General features: G+C 41.5%; 1 protein-coding gene across 1 annotated transcript in view; it reads right to left on the reverse strand.

The window, feature by feature from the left end:
* LOC126271954 (aromatic-L-amino-acid decarboxylase-like) overlaps positions 1 to 9,412 on the reverse strand; it is a 205,268-nt gene extending 195,856 nt beyond the window's left edge. Inside the window, exon 1 of the mRNA XM_049974392.1 lies at positions 9,365 to 9,412. The gene's annotated coding sequence lies outside the window, so the exon portion shown is untranslated. The remainder of the gene's footprint in view (positions 1 to 9,364) is intronic.
* Positions 9,413 to 19,278: the final 9,866 nt, after the last annotated feature.

Here is a 19,278-nt window from a genome sequence, read left to right on the forward strand (position 1 = left end):
TCTATTTCCTATCTAATGTGTTCAGTTTTAACACAAATGTTAGAACCGTTGTAAGTAGACTGTTTAGGTTTTTATGCTGGTAACGCCATGAACCATGGACCCCCCCAATGAACCATGGACCTTGCCGTTGGTGGGGAGGCTTGCGTGCCTCAGCGATACAGATGGCCGTACCGTAGGTGCAACTACAACGGAGGGGTATCTGTTGAGAGGCCAGACAAACGTGTGGTTCCTGAAGAGGGGCAGCAGCCTTTTCAGTAGTTGCAGGGGCAACAGTCTGGATGATTGACTGATCTGGCCTTGCAACATTAACCAAAACGGCCTTGCTGTGCTGGTACTGCGAACGGCTGAAAGCAAGGGGAAACTACAGCCGTAATTTTTCCCGAGGACATGCAGCTTTACTGTATGATTAAATGATGATGGCATCCTCTTGGGTAAAATATTCCGGAGGTAAAATAGTCCCCCATTCGGATCTCCGGGCGGGGACTACTCAGGAGGATGTCGTTATCAGGAGAAAGAAAACTGGCGTTCTACGGATCGGAGCGTGGAATGTCAGATCCCTTAATCGGGCAGGTAGGTTAGAAAATTTAAAAAGGGAAATGGATAGGTTAAAGTTAGATATAGTGGGAATTAGTGAAGTTCGGTGGCAGGAGGAACAAGACTTCTGGTCAGGTGACTACAGGGTTATAAACACAAAATCAAATAGGGGTAATGCAGGAGTAGGTTTAATAATGAATAGGAAAATAGGAATGCGGGTAAGCTACTACAAACAGCATAGTGAACGCATTATTGTGGCCAAGATAGATACGAAGCCCACACCTACTACAGTAGTACAAGTTTATATGCCAACTAGCTTTGCAGATGATGAAGAAATTGAAGAAATGTACGATGAAATAAAAGAAAATATTCAGATAGTGAAGGGAGACGAAAATTTAATAGTAATGGGTGACTGGAATTCGAGTGTAGGAAAAGGGAGAGAAGGAAACGTAGTAGGTGAATATGGATTGAGGCTAAGAAATGAAAGAGGAAGCCGCCTAGTAGAATTTTGCACAGAGCACAACTTAATCATAGCTAACACTTGGTTTAAGAATCATGAAAGAAGGTTGTATACGTGGAAGAACCCTGGAGATACTAAAAGGTATCAGATAGATTATATAATGGTAAGACAGAGATTTAAGAACCAGGTTTTAAGTTGTAAGACATTTCCAGGGGCAGATGTGGACTCTGACCACAATCTATTGGTTATGACCTGTAGATTAAAACTGAAGAAACTGCAAAAATGTGGGAAATTAAGGAGATGGGACCTGGATAAACTGAAAGAACCAGAGGTTGTACAGAGTTTCAGAGAGAGCATAAGGGAACAATTGACAGGAATAGGGGAAAGAAATACAGTAGAAGAAGAATGGGTAGCTCTGAGGGATGTAGTAGTGAAGGCAGCAGAGGATAAAGTAGGTACAAAGACGAGGGCTGCTAGAAATCCTTGGGTAACAGAAGAAATATTGAATTTAATTGATGAAAGGAGAAAATATAAAAATGCAGTAAATGAAGCAGGCAAAAAGGAATACAAACGTCTCAAAAATGAGATCGACAGGAAGTGCAAAATGGCTAAACAGGGATGGCTAGAGGACAAATGTAAGGATGTAGAAGCTTATCTCACTAGGGGTAAGATAGATACGGCCTACAGGAAAATTAAAGAGACCTTTGGAGAGAAGAGAACCACGTGTATGAATATCAAGAGCTCAGATGGCAGCCCAGCTGTAAGCAAAGAAGGGAAGGCAGAAAGGTGGAAGGAGTATATAGAGGGTCTATACAGGGCCGATGTTCTTGCGGACAATATTATGGAAATGGAAGAGGATGTAGATGAAGACGAAATGGGAGATACGATACTGCGTGAAGAGTTTGACAGAGCACTGAAAGACCTGAGTCGAAACAAGGCCCCCGGAGTAGACAACATTCCATTAGAACTACTGACGGCCTTGGGAGAGCCAGTCATGACAAAACTCTACCAGCTGGTGAGCAAGATGTATGAGACAGGCGAAATACCCTCAGACTTCAAGAAGAATATAATAACTCCAATCCCAAAGAAAGCAGGTGCTGACAGATGTGAAAATTACCGAACTATCAGTTTAATAAGCCACGGCTGCAAAATACTAACGCGAATTCTTTACAGACGAATGGAAAAACTGGTAGATGCAGACCTCGGGGAAGATCAGTTTGGATTCCGTCGAAATATTGGAACACGTGAGGCAATACTGACCTTACGACTTATCTTAGAAGAAAGATTAAGAAAAGGCAAAATTACGTTTCTAGCATTTGTAGACTTAGAGAAAGCTTTTGACAATGTTGACTGGAATACTCTTTTTCAAGTTCTAAAGGTGGCAGGGGTAAAATACAGGGAGCGAAAGGCTATTTATAATTTGTACAGAAACCAGATGGCAGTAATAAGAGTCGAGGGGCATGAAAGGGAAGCAGTGGTTGGGAAAGGAGTGAGACAGGGTTGTAGCCTCTCCCCGATGTTATTCAATCTGTATATTGAGCAAGCAGTAAAGGAAACAAAAGAAAAATTTGGAGTAGGTATTAAAATTCATGGAGACGAAGTAAAAACTTTGAGGTTCGCCGATGACATTGTAATTCTGTCAGAGACGGCAAAGGACTTGGAAGAGCAGTTGAACGGAATGGACAGTGTCTTGAAAGGAGGATATAAGATGAACATTAACAAAAGCAAAACGAGGATAATGGAATGTAGTCAAATTAAATCGGGTGATGCTGAGGGAATTAGATTAGGAAATGAGACACTTAAAGTAGTAAAGGAGTTTTGCTATTTGGGGAGCAAAATAACTGATGATGGTCGAAGTAGAGAGGATATCAAATGTAGACTGGCAATGGCAAGGAAAGCGTTTCTGAAGAAGAGAAATTTGTTAACATCGAATATAGATTTATGTATCAGGAAGTCGTTTCTGAAAGTATTTGTTTGGAGTGTAGCCATGTATGGAAGTGAAACATGGACGATAACTAGTTTGGACAAGAAGAGAATAGAAGCTTTCGAAATGTGGTGCTACAGAAGAATACTGAAGGTAAGGTGGATAGATCACGTAACTAATGAGGAGGTATTGAATAGGATTGGGGAGAAGAGAAGTTTGTGGCACAACTTGACTAGAAGAAGGGATCGGTTGGTAGGACATGTTTTGAGGCATCAAGGGATCACAAATTTAGCATTGGAGGGCAGCGTGGAGGGTAAAAATCGTAGAGGGAGACCGAGAGATGAGTACACTAAGCAGATTCAGAAGGATGTAGGTTGCAGTAGGTACTGGGAGATGAAGCAGCTTGCACAGGATAGAGTAGCATGGAGAGCTGCATCAAACCAGTCTCAGGACTGAATACAACATCAACAACAACAACAACAAGTAGTTCCAAGTTCTAGGGCACTGATGACCTCAGAAGTTAAGTCTCATAGTGCTCAGAGCCATTTGAGACATTTTTTGTCTTTATGGACTGTGAGAACATTTTAGCTTTTGACCAACATTGTATCAATAAGTGTGTGCATTTGATTTCTTTGTTATTGTAATTTTGAAAAAATTTTTCAAATCTGTATTGGCCAGTGCCCAAAAAAAATTGTAAAATTTTTTGTGGGGAGCATGGGGGCTATGTAAGTAGGCTGTTTAGGTTTTTATACTGGTAACGCCACGTAGCGCTCTGTATGAAAATCACTGGCTGTGCTGTGTGCAGTCTGTGGCTGGTTTGCATTGTTGTTGGCTATTGTAGTGTTGGGCAGCTGGATGTTAACAGTGCGTAGCGTTGCGCAATTTGGGGTGAGCGGGCAGCAGTGGCGGAGTTTTGAAATTTGTAAGACTGGATGTCATGAACTGCTATATACATTATGACTTTTGAACACTGTTGAGGTAAATACATTGTTTGTTCTCTATTAAAATCTTTCATTTGCTAACTATGCCTATCAGTAGTTAGTGCCTTCAGTAGTTTGAATCTTTTATTTAGCTGGCAGTAGTGGCGCTCGCTGTATTGCAGTATCTTGAGTAACGAAGATTTTTGTGAGGTAAGTGATTTGTGAAAGGTATAGGTTAATGTTAGTCAGAGCCATTCTTTTGTAGGGATTCTTGAAAGTCAGATTGCGTTGCGCTAAAATATTGTGTGTCAGTTTAGTGTCGATCAGAATAAGTAAAGAGAGTAATGTCTGAGTACGTTCAGTTTTGCTCAGCCGTTTGAAAAGCAAATAATGTAAGAGGTTTACCAGCACAGCAATTCAATAATTTTTCAAAGGGGACGTCGTTTCATATGATTGCCAGTGCCTTGTTCACTTCTTTGATCCTGTTCAGTGACAATGTACCACAAGATTTCAAGGAAACAATAATAATGGCTGTTATATATGAATTCGTGGTATCTGTTCTTCTGGGCATCACCAAAAGAACATACACCATGTGGAATCGGTAGCTGTGATACGTGTAGGAGTGAGAAGGAAAGGAAATGAAAAGGAAGAAACTATTGACATCAACTCTGCATCGGAATGTTATGCGGAATCAGCGGCTACGAGTGAAAATGTGTGCCGGACCAGTATTTGAACCCTGAATCTCCAGGACAGACTTCTTGCCAAACGCGCGGAGTATCTCGACACCTACCTACAGTCCCTCTCCATGTCCCCCATGCTTGCTAATTTTAGACTCCTACTGGAGATTAAACGTAAATGTGTCCCCTAATTGAAGGTTTTGGATTCATTGCCTACCGAGGCCAATCAGTTTTATGTGAATGCATTGTGTGTGTGTGTGTGTGTGTGTGTGTGTGTGTGTGTGTGTTTGTATGTATGTGGTGTTAGTTCATTACGACACGTCCGAAAGAGCAGACACCACAAATACATATAATCAATTCGCCTTGATGGGCAATGAATACTCAACTTTCTGTGCATATGCACATCTACTTTCTACCTCTAGGTCAAATTTAAAATTAGCGACTTTGGAAGACATGGGCGGGGATTGCGGATGCTAGATGGTAGGTGGGAATGTGAGTTGACTGGGGAGTGTAGCGAGAGAGTCCGCGCTGTTGTGACAACCACTGACCGCGTGCAGCAGTGTTTATCACAACTGCCTAGTAATCAAGAGATCCCTGTTTCGAGTCCCGGTCAGGTATACATTTTCAATCGTCGCCGCTGATTCCGCATAAAGTTCCGATGCAGCTCACAGCCTTAGTTCCTTTCCTTTCCTCTCTCCCCACGCCACCTTCAGTCTGTTCGCAGCTCGTGGTCTTGCGGTAGCGTTCTCGCTTCCCGCGCACAGGATCCCAGCTTTGATTCCCGGCGGGATTTTTCCTGCCTCGTGATGACTGTGTATTGTTGTGTCGTCTTGATCATCATCATTCATCCCCATTATGGTCGGAGGAAGGCAATGGCAAACCACCTCCACTAGGACCTTGCGTAGTACAGCCGTGCGGGTCTCCCGCATCGTCCCCTACTCTCCTTAGAGTATGGGACCTCATCATCATCATCATCATCACCTTAAGTTTACATAATCATAGCTTTATTGGTCTACTAAGATGACGTAGAAAGCAGACATAGGAAGGGCTTATTTCAATAGTGGTAGAAGTCCATTTTTTGTTCATTGTGAGATACAGAGTGCTAAAGTTAAATGAACGCTGGAAAATCTGCAGTTGGGCTACCAGAAATATTCAAGCATATGGCTTCCTGCTAGGGACGAATCTTTCTTTCTGTTTATTTGGATCATTAATTTCAGAAGCATTATAGGCAGAAAAGTGGAGGTAATGGACTTGTACCACTATTGAAATAAGCCCTTCATATATAGACGAGACTCCCCCATGAACATCTGTTACAAGACCGTGGAAACACTTTCTGCAGAACTCGTATAAAGTTACACAAAGAAACACTAGTTGTGCAAGCAGAAATGAGGCAAAACGACAGACACAATGATTACGTACTCTGTGTTACTAATCACGAAAGTGACTTACCATTGCGTAAACCACTAACCGTAAGTAGTAAACAAATCAGAAATGTGCTTTATAAAGTTGCAAACCCAACTCAGAGACGTAAATGACATGCCGTTCGAAGAGATTATCGCAAGTCGGCGTAAGCAGCAAAACAAACAGGCAAATGAAACAGTGCTTTCGAGTTCTTCAGCGGTGTTTCCTGTCAAACCTGTTTTCAGCTTTTAAATTTAAGGGCATGTTTTCAACTCAGTCGAAGAGATCGTGTATGGATATGGTCTACGTTTAGCAACGAAAGATGAAGGAAAGAAGGAACGTTAAAAGTTCTACCCGACGTCGACATCAAGTTCATGAGGAATAATGCACCTGAATCGATGGGTAATCGAGAGAAAATAGATCGGCTGCCATATTGTTGAAGATACCATACCAGCGATCATCAATAAAACAAGGGAACAGCGGAAAATTAAATCTGTGTAGGACCACAAAAATTAAATTTGCACTTCTGTAATTCAATCAGGTAACCTCTGCGCCGCCGGCCGCGGTGGCCGTGCGGTTCTGGCACTGCAGTCCGGAACCGCGGGACTGCTACGGTCGTAGGCTCGAATCCTGCCTCGGGCATGGGTGTGTGTGCTGTGCTTAGGTTAGTTAGGTTTAAGTAGTTCTAAGTTCTAGGGGACTTATGACCTAAGATGTTGAGTCCCACAGTGCTCAGGGCCATTTGAACCATTTTTTTAACAACTGCGCCACCTGTCAATGGGAAGGGACTTTTGGAGAAAAATGAGATAATTTCTATAGATTTGGACGCTGTAAATGAACCTTTATTTACATACGCCTTGGGTGTTTATCTATTATGGCAGATGTGATAAGCACCGCTCCGACTTACAGTACATCGCTCGTGGGAAGTTTCTCCTGTGTGTTCCATGGAAGCAAGTGTGTTGTGATACTTAAGCTACTTGAAGGCCGTGAATTCACCATTCTTACACATTGCGTTTACAAAAGGATCCATACAAGCGTCTTACAGATTCCGCAAATAAGTCAATTTTCAATTGCTGTTAGAAAATACTAGCGTGATTAGACACGAAATTTTCAGGGTGTTACTGCTGACTGGAGGCCTTTGAAGAGTTTGGAAGATTAAAAAGAAAAGCCGTTACGTTGCCCATCAGACAAAAACCAAACGAAACCACAACATTTTGGCACATCAGTAGTATCCTACTGTGAGTCAATAATGGCTCCTTATTGTTTATTATGACTTTCAGTTAATGAAGTGACCGAGCTAGGAGGGGTATTGATTGAGGGACTGGACTCGTATTCCGGAGGGGAAAGTTCAGCTCTCATCTGACCATTTCAGGTTAAGATCTTCTGTAGTTTTCCTAAGTCGATTAAAGCGAGTGCTAGAATGGCTCCTGTGAAAAGAATGCAACCGATCTTCTGTTCATTCTTCCTTCTGTCCCAATTTGTTGTCCGTTTCTAATGATTTCATCATTGACAGGAAATTAAATCTTGAACTTCCGTTTCGGTAAGAGTATTAAGGCTGCATGAGATTTTCGAATTGATGAGAACAACGCAACGACGCAGCTGTATGCTGTGTTCTTTTATGGCACCATTCTTGTCTTCTGTGTTTGTTTAAGGCAATCAGTCAGCACAGTGACATGTTAGTGATGTTCGCGAACATGTGTTCTGCCTTTTTGTTGCAGTGCGCTTAGTGCCATTCAACACCAAAATAGTATTCACACCTATGCACTTGCCAATGGACACAAGCTTGCAAAGTATCGATACCATTCCCGGGGCTGCGGAGATGGCAGGCTTCAAAGTACCTTTGCAATACAGTAGAAAGTTGTTTCTTGCGATGTAACTCTCGGCTGATGTGTACATGAGTTACTACATGGTGATCCTGATAAGTTTAGTAATACGCTTTAATTGCTATGTGTTTTCAGTGGCCGGTTGAGGTGGCCGAGCGTTTGTAGGCGCTACGGTCGCAGGTTCGAATCCTGCCTCGGGGAATGGATGTGTGTGATGTCCTTGGGTTAGTTAGGTTTAAGTAGTTCTAAGTTCTAGGGGACTGATGACCTTAGAAGTTAAGTCCTATAGTGCTCAGAGCCATTTGTTGTTACAGTCGAGTTTTATACATCTGCGTTGCTTGAGCTATGCATGAACACCAGAGGTCATAATGGACTTCTGTAATGTTCTAACACTCCTTTTTGCATCTCAGTGGACTTAAAATTATATACCTAATGCATCGAAATTAACAGTACACACAGGAGTCTGCATATAATGAACGGGGAGGGGTTGTGGGAAACTGTTACAGAAGATTACATTAGTGTTCAGGATGTTCTCAAAGGGACACCGCGGTGTGTAACATATGGTGCAAGATTGACGTGAAGTAAGGATGAACATTCTGGGACGTTTGAAAGATTATCCTGTATAACAAGGGATGAATTTCACGGATGTGTCTACCTGCAGAAACAAATGATTTCACAAGTAGTAGGGAATATGACGGTCAACAAGAAATTTACATGAGAACTTTGTCTAATGGACGATCATGACAGATGGCGACCGCTGAAATGAGTCCTAGATTGTGCCTGATAAACCCCTTCAGTACAAAGCAGTATCCGTCCCCAAACGAACACTCTGGACGGCTCTGCTTCCGTAGCCGAGGTCGTTAAAGCACGCTCTTCTACGGCGCACCCGATTCGGACTGTTTATAGGCCTAACGGAGTATTCAGGGCGAGCAGCGATCATGGGGAGACGCAAATTGGAAGAGGACCCAGCATTTTCTAATAATGTGATACGGTTTACGCGACACAAACTTTGGATCAGAAAGATTATATCGTCCTGCTGGGACTCTAGGTTTTGCTGTTCGAGCATGATCTTGAAAAAAGCTGATGTCTTCCAAATGGCAGTTCGTGCTCAACGGACGAAAAGAGTGAATGCTTGGTAAGAGGAGTGACCAGGAAAAAGGAAAATTGTGTACCTGTAAAATTCGCGGATTTGAAATACTATAGACAATTTCTAGTTCCAAGTGGAACTATCTATCATCGCAGACAGCATTCGTGTAACCTGGTCGATCTCTAGCGACGGCAGTTGTTCGGCATCGGTGTCTGATATATCCACTCCTGTCCAATATGTAGCGAATGAATACTGTTGTCATTGTGTTACGCCCCTGGGTGACTTATTTTTTCCCCAATGAACTCATATCTAATCTGCATTGGCTTCATAAAATTTCATCTACTGAAAGAGGATCCAGTAAGTCTTGTCCAGTTGTAGCGTCTGAACAATGTGGGAAGTATAATGTGATGCAGTCTTGTACCTGTAGAGGCAGGTGGATAGACACACTAGTTCCAACATATACTGGTGCCCGCGTAGACTGAATATCGGGTACGTCTGAAGGACAGCTGTGCGTAGGTATCTTGTAGATCACACTTACCGTCGTCGTTGTCGCGTCGGGAGTGGACAGTCGGTCTGCGGCGGCACTTCCGCCGCGGGGCTCGCAGTGTAGCCTTTTATACTCGCCGCCATCGGCAGGAGTAGGTGGCGGAGTAGGAGTAGGAGGGGGGGGGGGAGGAGGAGGGGGAGGAGGAGGAGGGGGACAGGAGCAAGGACTCGTCCCGCTGCGCTGCGCCGCGCCGTGCGGCACCCTACCGACGTCACCCAGGCGTCAGCCACTCTCCACTGCTTGTCCACCTGTACGGGCTTACGAACCAAACGTTGATCTGTAACAATTTACATCTGCATCTATATCACACTCCGCAAGTCACTTAACTAAAGTACTGTCTTCTCCCTCCTATTAAACACGACTTCCATATTATAAAACAAAACATAGTCTTAGTGTGTGTCCATAGAGACTGCTGTCTAATATGAACACTCGTTGTGAATGATTGGATTATCCTTGTGCTACCTGAGTATATGTAATACGCTATTCAAAAATGGTTCGAATGGCTCTGAGCACTATGGGACTTAACATCTCAGGTCATCAGTCCCATAGAACTTAGAACTACTTAAACCTAACTAACCTAAGGACATCACACACATCCATGCCCGAGGCAGGATTCGAACCTGCGACCGTAGCGGTCGCGCGGTTCCAGACTGTAGCGCCTAGAACCGCTCGGCCACCCCAGCCAGCGGAGTTAATTCAGCATCTCTATAACGCCCTCGCGCCGACTAACCGATGACGTGACAAAACGCGCTGCTCTTAATTGGACCTTCTTATTTTACTTTTATTTTGTGTACCATGTTCCGTAGGGCTAAATTGAGGAACGAATCAGTACGTGAAATTGTAACAGAAGAGTAATAACAGATAATACGAAACGTACCTGAATCCTATAAAGACGAGAATACATTAGTCGAAATAAATATAAACAACAAAGTAACGCCGGAAGTAGCTTAAGTTTTTAATCATTCCAGGAGTTCCTCGACGGAATAGAAAGAGAGAGCCATCAGGAAATTCTTCAGTTTGGACTTCCCAAGATTTTTGAATTATTGTGGTAGCTTACTGAAAATGTATTAGCAAAATACCGCACGCCTTTCTGCATAAGACTCAAGGAGGTGCGTTCCAAATGCAGAGTGGTTTTCTGCCTAGTATTAACTGAGTGAAAGTTGCCAACTCTTCAGAATATCAACAACAAACGATATGCAAGGAAATATGTACTGAGAGGCCAATGTCAGAATTCCCAGGCTACTTAACAGGAATCAATAAGAGATTCGCAAATTTACACCACTTATTGCCCGAACCATCCGTTTCTGAGCCAAAGATACCCTTTTTCAATCATAAGAGTTACCCAAAAAAATGTACCATACGTCATAAGTGAGTGAAAATATACAAAGCACACTACCTTTGGTGCGAAATTACCACATATTTAGATACAGTTCTAATGGTAAATAAAGCAAGATCCTGAACATGGGCTTTCCATGACATCTTGTTACCTATCTGAACCCCTAGAAATTGGAACTGTTCAGTCTCACTAATCATATGGCTATTTTGTATAATAAAAATTTCAATTTTTGTCGAAGTGTGTGTTAGAAAGTGTACAAATTGAGTCTTACTGTGACGTAACATCAATTTATTTTGTACAAGCCATAGAATTATGTCTTCAACTGCATTATGTGAGACTGTGTTAATGTTGGACACAACATCCTTCGCTACCAAGCTAGTGTCATCAGCAAACAAAAATGTATTCCAATCACATGTGATAATAGAATCCACATCATTTATATAAATAACAAACAGTAGTGGCCCCAACACCGACCCTTGGGGCACCCCACACTTAATTGTGCCCCATTGGGACTGCACGTCGTAGGTATTCTCAGTACTGCGGAGAATGACCTTCTGCTGTCAGTTCTTAAAGTAAGAAGTGAACCAATTGTGAGTTGCTTCTCTTATTCCATAATTGTCCAACTTCTGCAATAATATTTTGTGATAAACACAGACGCCTTAGTTAAATCACGGAAGACGCCTAGCGTTCGCAACATTTCATTTAATTCATGAAATGTATTTGCAACTGCGAATATGAACTACCATCAACTGTAGAATGGAATGATGACAGCGAAAATATGTTCCGGTCCAGGACTCGAACCCTGATTTCCCAGTTATCGCGAATGGTCGCCTTACCATTTGGCCATCCGTGCACAACTCACTGCCAGACCCACAGGGCTTCCATATATAGTTTCATTTAATCCGTCCAGAGCCTCACAGAGAAAAGAGAATATAGTATTTTCAGTTTCAGACCACTTCTAAAACCAGACAGTACATTTGGCAGCAAATTATTGGAACTAAAATCATCAATTACCCTTGTATGTACAGCCTTTTCAATAACCTTAGCAAACACCGATGGCATGGAAATAGGTCTAAAACTGTCTTCTTTACTGGATACTTAAATCGGTCAAGGAACTGATCGTTCTCAAAGTAATGTTACAGATATGGCTAAGTGTGCAGTACAGTTGCTGCGGTCGCAGGTTCGAATCCTGCCTCGGGCATGGATGTGTGTGTTGTCCTTAGGTTAGTTAGGTTTAATTAGTTCTAAGTTCTAGTCGCATAGTGCTCAGAGCCATTTGAAGTCATTTTTCAGAACACTCCTTTACTGTTCTGATACATACCCCGTCATATCCATGAGAGTCCTCAGTTTTAAAAGTTTGTACATGGCTGGAGCAGCAATCGGAGGTTTCGGGTAGAAACAGTAAACAGCCAATGGTAAAGGAGTTTACTGAACCTTACATTTTGCAACTGATTGGCTTTTTTTTGTTTATACAAGAACAGATCCATAGTCTTTAGTGATTTTGTTACTGACTCAATCCCCCCCCCCCCTTCTTGTCAGTATTATGGAGGAGTATTTCAAATAACAGTCTCCGAAAGCTATTTTTTAAGAGAGTTACATGATACCCTGCAAATTAGTGCCAGCTTCTGGCGTTCCTACCTTTGTACCGGGAACCACATCATCCGCGAACAGTCTTAAAGAGCTTTTGACGCTCTCTACTAGACCATTTACAAACGTTATAAACAGTAACGGTCCTATCACACTTCCTCGGGGTACTCCTGAAATTACATCGAGCCGGGTAGCGCAGTGGTTAATACGCTGGACTCGCATTCGGGGAGGACGACGGTACAAATCCACATTCAGCCATCCTGTATTAGGCTTTCCGTGATTTTCCTAAATCGCTTAATGCGAATACGGGGATGGTTCCTTCGAAAGAGCACGGCTGCTTTCACTCCCTAATCTGAGATTGTGCTCCGTCTCAAATGACACCTTTTTTGACGGGACGTTAGACACTCTTCCTTCCCTTAACGTCCATCGATTTTGTTCCGTTCGAGCGACGTGCAGAGTTCTGTCTGCACGGAAACTCTGGATCCAATCACAAATCTGGTCGGATACTCCATAAGTACGTACTTATTTCATTAACCGGCAGTGTGGGACAGTCTCAAATGCCTTCCTGAAGTCAAGGAATACAGCATCAACCTGAGAGCCGTTGTCTACAGTGCTATGTATCTCATGGAGATACAGAGCTCGCTGTGTTACAAGATCTCTGTTTGAGGAATCCATATTGATTTTTATAGAGGAGATTTTCCTACTCCTTGAACTTCACAATTCTTGAGCATAAAACATATTCCAAAATTCTACATCAGATTGACGTCTACGATATAGGCTTGTAATTACGTGCATCTGTCCTATGGCCATTCCTGAAAACTTGAATGACCTACGCTTTTCTCCAGTCGCTGAGTACCCAGCGATCTAGAATAACTTGCTGTCAGAAGGGAAGCAAGTGCTTTTACATAGTCAGTCCTGCCTACAAATACATGTAATGCTAATAGCTTTGCCTAATCTAATAATCAGCTGCGTTATAAGTTTCCGTGTATGATGATAAGTTCCCTAATGAGACTGTATTTATTGGAGGAGACTTTAATCATCCAACAATCGACTGGGATGATTATAGTTTTGTTAATCGTGGGCGTGACAAGACAGTGTGTGAAACGTTACTAAATGGTTTCTCTAAAAAAAAAAACACCTTAAACAGACAGTTCAGAACCCCAGTCATCACGGAAATATATTAGATATAATGGCAACAAGCAGAGCTGGCCTCTTTGAGAAAGTCCACGTCGAAACTGGTATCAGTCACCATGAGACAGTTGTAGCATCAATGAATACCACGGTACAAATGATAACTAAAATAAGCAGAAAGATTTATATGTTCCGCAAACTAGACAGAGAAACAACAGTGTGATACCTCATTATGGACTTGAAACTTCAGCTCAAGACGGAAGCATGCAGGTGAACTATGGTTCAAGTTCCAAAGAATAATTGGCCCTGCACTGGACAGATATGTATCCAGTAGGACAGTTCATAATGGGAGAGATCCTACGTGATATAAAGTCACTGTAAATAAACTTACAAAGAAACAGAGATTACTGCATAATAAGCATAAAACAAAGCATAGGACTATAGATAGAGAGATGCCGAATGCAAAGCGTTTGACAATCCAGAGGACAACGCGTGAAATCTTCAATGGGTACCGTAATGGATATTGTCAAATCATTTGTCACAAAACTCGAAGAACGCCTGATCATATGTAAAGGCTGTTAGAGTCACCAAAGTTAGTGTTCACTCACCCATGGTCGAGAATAGAACTGAAGTTGAGAGTAGCAAAATAAAAACAGATATGCTTGACTCTTTTTCCACATGTTCCTTTACAAAGTAAAGCCCAGTAGTATTATCCCCACTTATTTCTCGTACCACGGAAAAGGTGAGTGAATAGATATTAGTGTCAGTGGCGTTGAGAAAGAGCTGAAATCGTTAAAACTGAACAAAGCGCCGGAGTCCGGTGGAATCCCAATTACTGGCCCAGAAGGTCGAAGAAAGCAGAGGTCACGCCTTTCAACAAGAAGGGTACCAGAAGTGATTCACAGATAAGAAAGCGCTGATGCTGATGTCAGTACATTCTCCACCCTTACCGTCAGGGCCACACAACTTATCTAAACTGCATGTCGAACTACTACTGTCTAATCGTGCCGTCGCAATATTCTCACTTTTCGTTTCTTGCCCAGTTACAACATGGCGACCTCATAGTGTCACTAGAAATGAAAATAAATCTCGGTTCTGTTCTCACTACAGCCTATTATTTCGTGAGTTACATGTTTCTGGAGAAGAACGCGATGAACTGTTTTAAGACTGGTTTAAGAAAGGTTATAATTATTTGTATAATTTCAAAAATCTCATACGGCTTATTTTTTCACGCTCTTCAGAAATATGATTCTGCATTATTTCACTTACGCTTTACTCGTACAATCCGCTGTCGTGCGAAATAACAAGAGATGCGGCAGAAGCCAACAAATTAGTTACTATATTAGCTAGACCTTTATATACGTGTAATTCGTAAAATTAAGTGTTGTAAACATGTTAGAGGCTTCCTGGATCAAGTCGACATCGTTTGCTCAAATGTTCCATACTGATAAATATTACGCATGAACAAAGCATAAGCTGATATTAAAATGTACAAGAACACCTACAGTTCAGTATGAAACGAAATATATTTTATCTACTAAGTATCTGAACTGATGCGTTGCCTACTTGCATTTATGATGCCATTTAGCATCATAGATAAACGTATTCCAAATGCGATGCTGTATTACTTTCAACAGGGCCTCTTCTGTCAGTTAAGCTTCTTCCCCTATTCATTTTTCAATGACTTCACTTTCGTTTCCCCTGTTTCATCACGTTCATCTATCTCTCGCACTTCTGCTCTTTTATCATACCACTAGAGCTTTGCATAAAGGCAGTGTGTTCACAGATCGAGACGCTCGGACGTCACACCTCACGTTGATAAGGTCATCGTGAGTTCGGTGGGTTGTGTGCTGCCCAGAAAGCAACGGACGTTTTGTCTGTTAATATGTACCCTCTAGTAATGCGGCGTTAACAGTCCAAATGTGACCTTGCTATTCTACCTATAAGCACTTGTTTTGTTATTGGACAAATGGTCGAGTAGGGCGAAAACAAGACTCCCTAAAAGTTACTCGATGAGTTTTTGTCCGTATTTTCATAGCCAAACGAAGAGTGGAAAATGGACAAATGGAGTATCAAACTGACCAGATCAGATAGATTTTTACAAAACAAAAATTGTAATTGCTTGGAACTGATCAGGGTAATTAAAAACCTGAATTATTTACTTGAGGGACTGTTGAAATAATTCACGAACAGCTGCTTCCTAGTTATGTAAGCGAAATGTAAAAGCGTGCAGTTCCTCTGGGCCTAGCTATTTTGCACATAAAAAATTACATTAGCTTAGAAATTGTGGCGTTCTTTCTTTTATGTTTAAAAAATAAAATAAATAGAAAATTACAACAAAAATTGAAACTTCCTCTTGATCTGCATAGTCTCAGTAATAATAGATTACCGATAGATATATCCTTAAGTAATATGATTTCTGAACAAAACTTGAAAATAAAAAAAGAAATCGTAGAGATGCAAATAAATGTTGTGTGTAATGATTTATCTAAAAGTAAGAAAAAATATATCAGAGAGACATTTGACGTGCGTCATTTGCTGTACATGATTTCGAGCGTCATTCAAAGACGCGTCAAATGTTTCTCTAATCTATTTTATTTCTCACTTTTAGACAAACCATTTCATAAAACGTTGCACCTGTGTTTTAAAGTTTTTTCTGATCCTAGTCGCTGGCTTAAGCCGAGTTCTTCTTTTCGTTCTGATTGTGAATTTGTTGACAGGGTCGCCAACAAGTCAAGCGAACGTACACTATAATGACCAAGTGCACTTGCTATGCGTCACTTAAACATTAAGACTGGTTCCCCAAAACCAACCATTGTACTTATGCAGAAAACACACTGTCGTGACCCTAAGGGTGCGGCCCGTGCTAACTTTAACTAAAATCGACGTATAGATATTGTCAGAGATTGATTTGTAACGGTACTCACTTGTACCGATACCTCTGACGGAATAAATCAGAACCGCAGATTTTGAGATACGGTGTGATAAAATTTCTGCTGCTGTTGAAGCCATGTAAAACAAATATTATATTCACACTTTTAAAATGTTCAGAATAGCGCTAAAATAACATTTTAATAAATCTAAGATTCAAAAACACCCCCTGGAAGATCAAAATACGGAACCTTTTTTATTACAAATAATGCACTGGGTACTGTAACAGCGGAATGGGTTTTTAGTTTGAATCCAAAAGTTGTGTAACGGATTCATTTGTGTCCAGCTCTACAACGATGCTTTGCCATACACTAATACCTGACAGCTAAAATATGAGCAAAAAAATAATAACGAATATGTTACTGAAGAAAGAAACGTTTCGAGATGCTGGGCGCAGAAGCGTAAGGAATTTGGAAAGGCGATGGTCTGTGACCTAGAAAGTTAGTAAAAACTAGCTTTTCCCTTTTTATACCTTGTGGAGATGATAAGAGTTACAAAAGCGCTAGGGAGTAACGCTGTTTTTTCGAGGAGACAGTTAAAATTTTATGACCATCTACGAATACATCTATACTCTGCGAACCATTGTGAAGTGCATCCTGCTGCACCGGTTATTAGGGTTTTCTCCCGTTCCATTCACGTATGGAACGCGGGAAAAAATGATTGTTTAAATGCCTCTGTGCAAGCTGTAACTGATCTAGTTTTGTGCTCATTATCCCTATGGAAGCGGTATGTAGGAGGTTGTAGTAAATTCCGAGAGTCATCGTTTACAACTAGTTCTAGGAACTTTGTTAGTAGACTTTGCCATTCTCTGTATACGTTCAATATCCCCTGTTAGTCGTATTTCGAACTGATCCCAGATTCTCTTCTAGGATTGGCCGCACGAATAATTTGTCAGCAATCTCCTTTGTAGACTGATGGCATTTACCTAATATTCTACCAGAGTACCGAAGTTGATCTGCCCACGATTGAGCCTATGTGGTCGTTCCACTTCTTGTACCTACTAAGTGCTAAACCAAAGTGTTTGTATGAGTTTTCGGATACCAACTGTGACACGCTAACATTATATTCGTAGGACGGTTTTTTGTTTTTGTTTTGTAAGGTGCACAATTTTACAGTTTTTAACATTTAAACAAGCTGCCAGTCATTGCACCAGTTTGAAATCTTATCAAGGCCTGCCTGAATATTTGCACTACTTCGTTGTAGATGACTACATCATCTGCGAAAAGTCTAAGGATACTATTAATATTGTCCGCGGGATCATTAATATACAACATGAACAGCAAGGAATCTAGCACACTTCTTTGGGGACACCCCCCAAAGTTAATTCTACGTATGTCGATGACACCATCCAAGACAACTTAGTGCATCCTCCGTACCAAGAAAATATCAATCCAATCACATATTTCGTCTGATACTCCTGATATGATCGTAATTTTGATAATATGCGTTGCTTTTCTGAAATCGGAGAAATACTGTCTTGAGCCATGGAGTTCAAATGCTACGTGAAAAAAACTGAGAGTTGAGAATCACGTGATCTATGTTTTAGAAACCCATACCGGTTGACATGAAAGAGGTCGTTCTGATATACATCATTAGGTTTAACCTGAGAATATGGTCTAATATTCTCCAAAAAACAGATGTCAATGCTGTTACAGCTGTGACAGTTGCGCATTTAATAATTTTTTCATAATGCGTTGCCTCAGTCATAATACAGGGTGCTCGAAAAGTCTTTCCCTGACTACATAAATTGATAACTCAGGCTAGAAGTAAGATACAAATATGAAACTGGTGTCTAATTGTTTACAAACTGTTAAAGTTTTTTTCACACATCAGTAAACTTCCACTTCCATTGTTGCCCAATGACAGTACACATCGATATGACTTTGCGGTCGAAATGCTATCACGTATTGAGGACGATGATGGTTATCTCAGACGGATTGCCTTTCCCGACGAAGCGACCTTTTCTGTCAGTGGAGTAGTGAATCGCCATAATGTGCGCATTTGGGGTTCCCAACCCCCTGGCGAGGTCATGGAGTGCACCGGAGGCAGTCCACAGATGAATGTTTGGTACGCGCTATTGCACGATCGAATTATCGGGCCATTCTTCTTCGCTGAGGCTACCATCACATCTGCAGTGTATCTGGACATGTTGCAACTGTATGCTGTTCCTCAGCTACTTTAGTATCACCCCGATGTCTTGTTTTAGCAAGATGGTGCATCGCCTCATTGGGGTTTGGACGTCCGTGCCTATCTCGATATGACTTTTCCTGGGCGATGGATTGGTCGTGATGGGCGAACGGTTTGGCCTACAAGCTCTCCTGACATAACCCCATTAGACTTATTTTTACGGAGTTATGTCAAGGACGAGGTCTACCGAACACGTGTACAGATCTTGAAACCCTGCCGCAACGGATAACCACAGTCGTTGAATCAATCCCTCCAGTGATGTTGGCTAATGTGTGGAGCGAAATTGAATATCGCCTATATGTGCTACGTGCTACCAAGGGTGCTCATGTGGAAGTTTACTGACGTGTGAAAAAAACTTTGATAGTTTGTAAACAATTAAGACACCAGTTTCATATTTGTATCTTACTTCTACCCTGAGTTACCAATTTATGTAATCAGGGAAAGACTTTTCAGACACCCTGTATATTTCTTTAAAGTCAGCACCGCCATTAGACTGTTGTTTATTTACAGTGTTACGTTTACACTTGCACAATCATGATTTCAGCTTTAAAGTGCCATTATCAAATCGTTCTAAGTGTTATGAATTGCCTAAGATGACAGTATGCCACCCTAAGCAATTTATAACACTTCAAACACTTGATAATGACACTTTGAAGCCGAACTCATGATTGTGCAAGTGTAAACGTAACACTGTAAATAAACAACAGTCTGATGGTGGTACTGACTTTAAAGA

The sequence above is a fragment of the Schistocerca gregaria genome, chromosome 5 (genome assembly GCF_023897955.1).
Source record: "Schistocerca gregaria isolate iqSchGreg1 chromosome 5, iqSchGreg1.2, whole genome shotgun sequence".
NCBI classification, from domain to species: domain Eukaryota; kingdom Metazoa; phylum Arthropoda; class Insecta; order Orthoptera; family Acrididae; genus Schistocerca; species Schistocerca gregaria.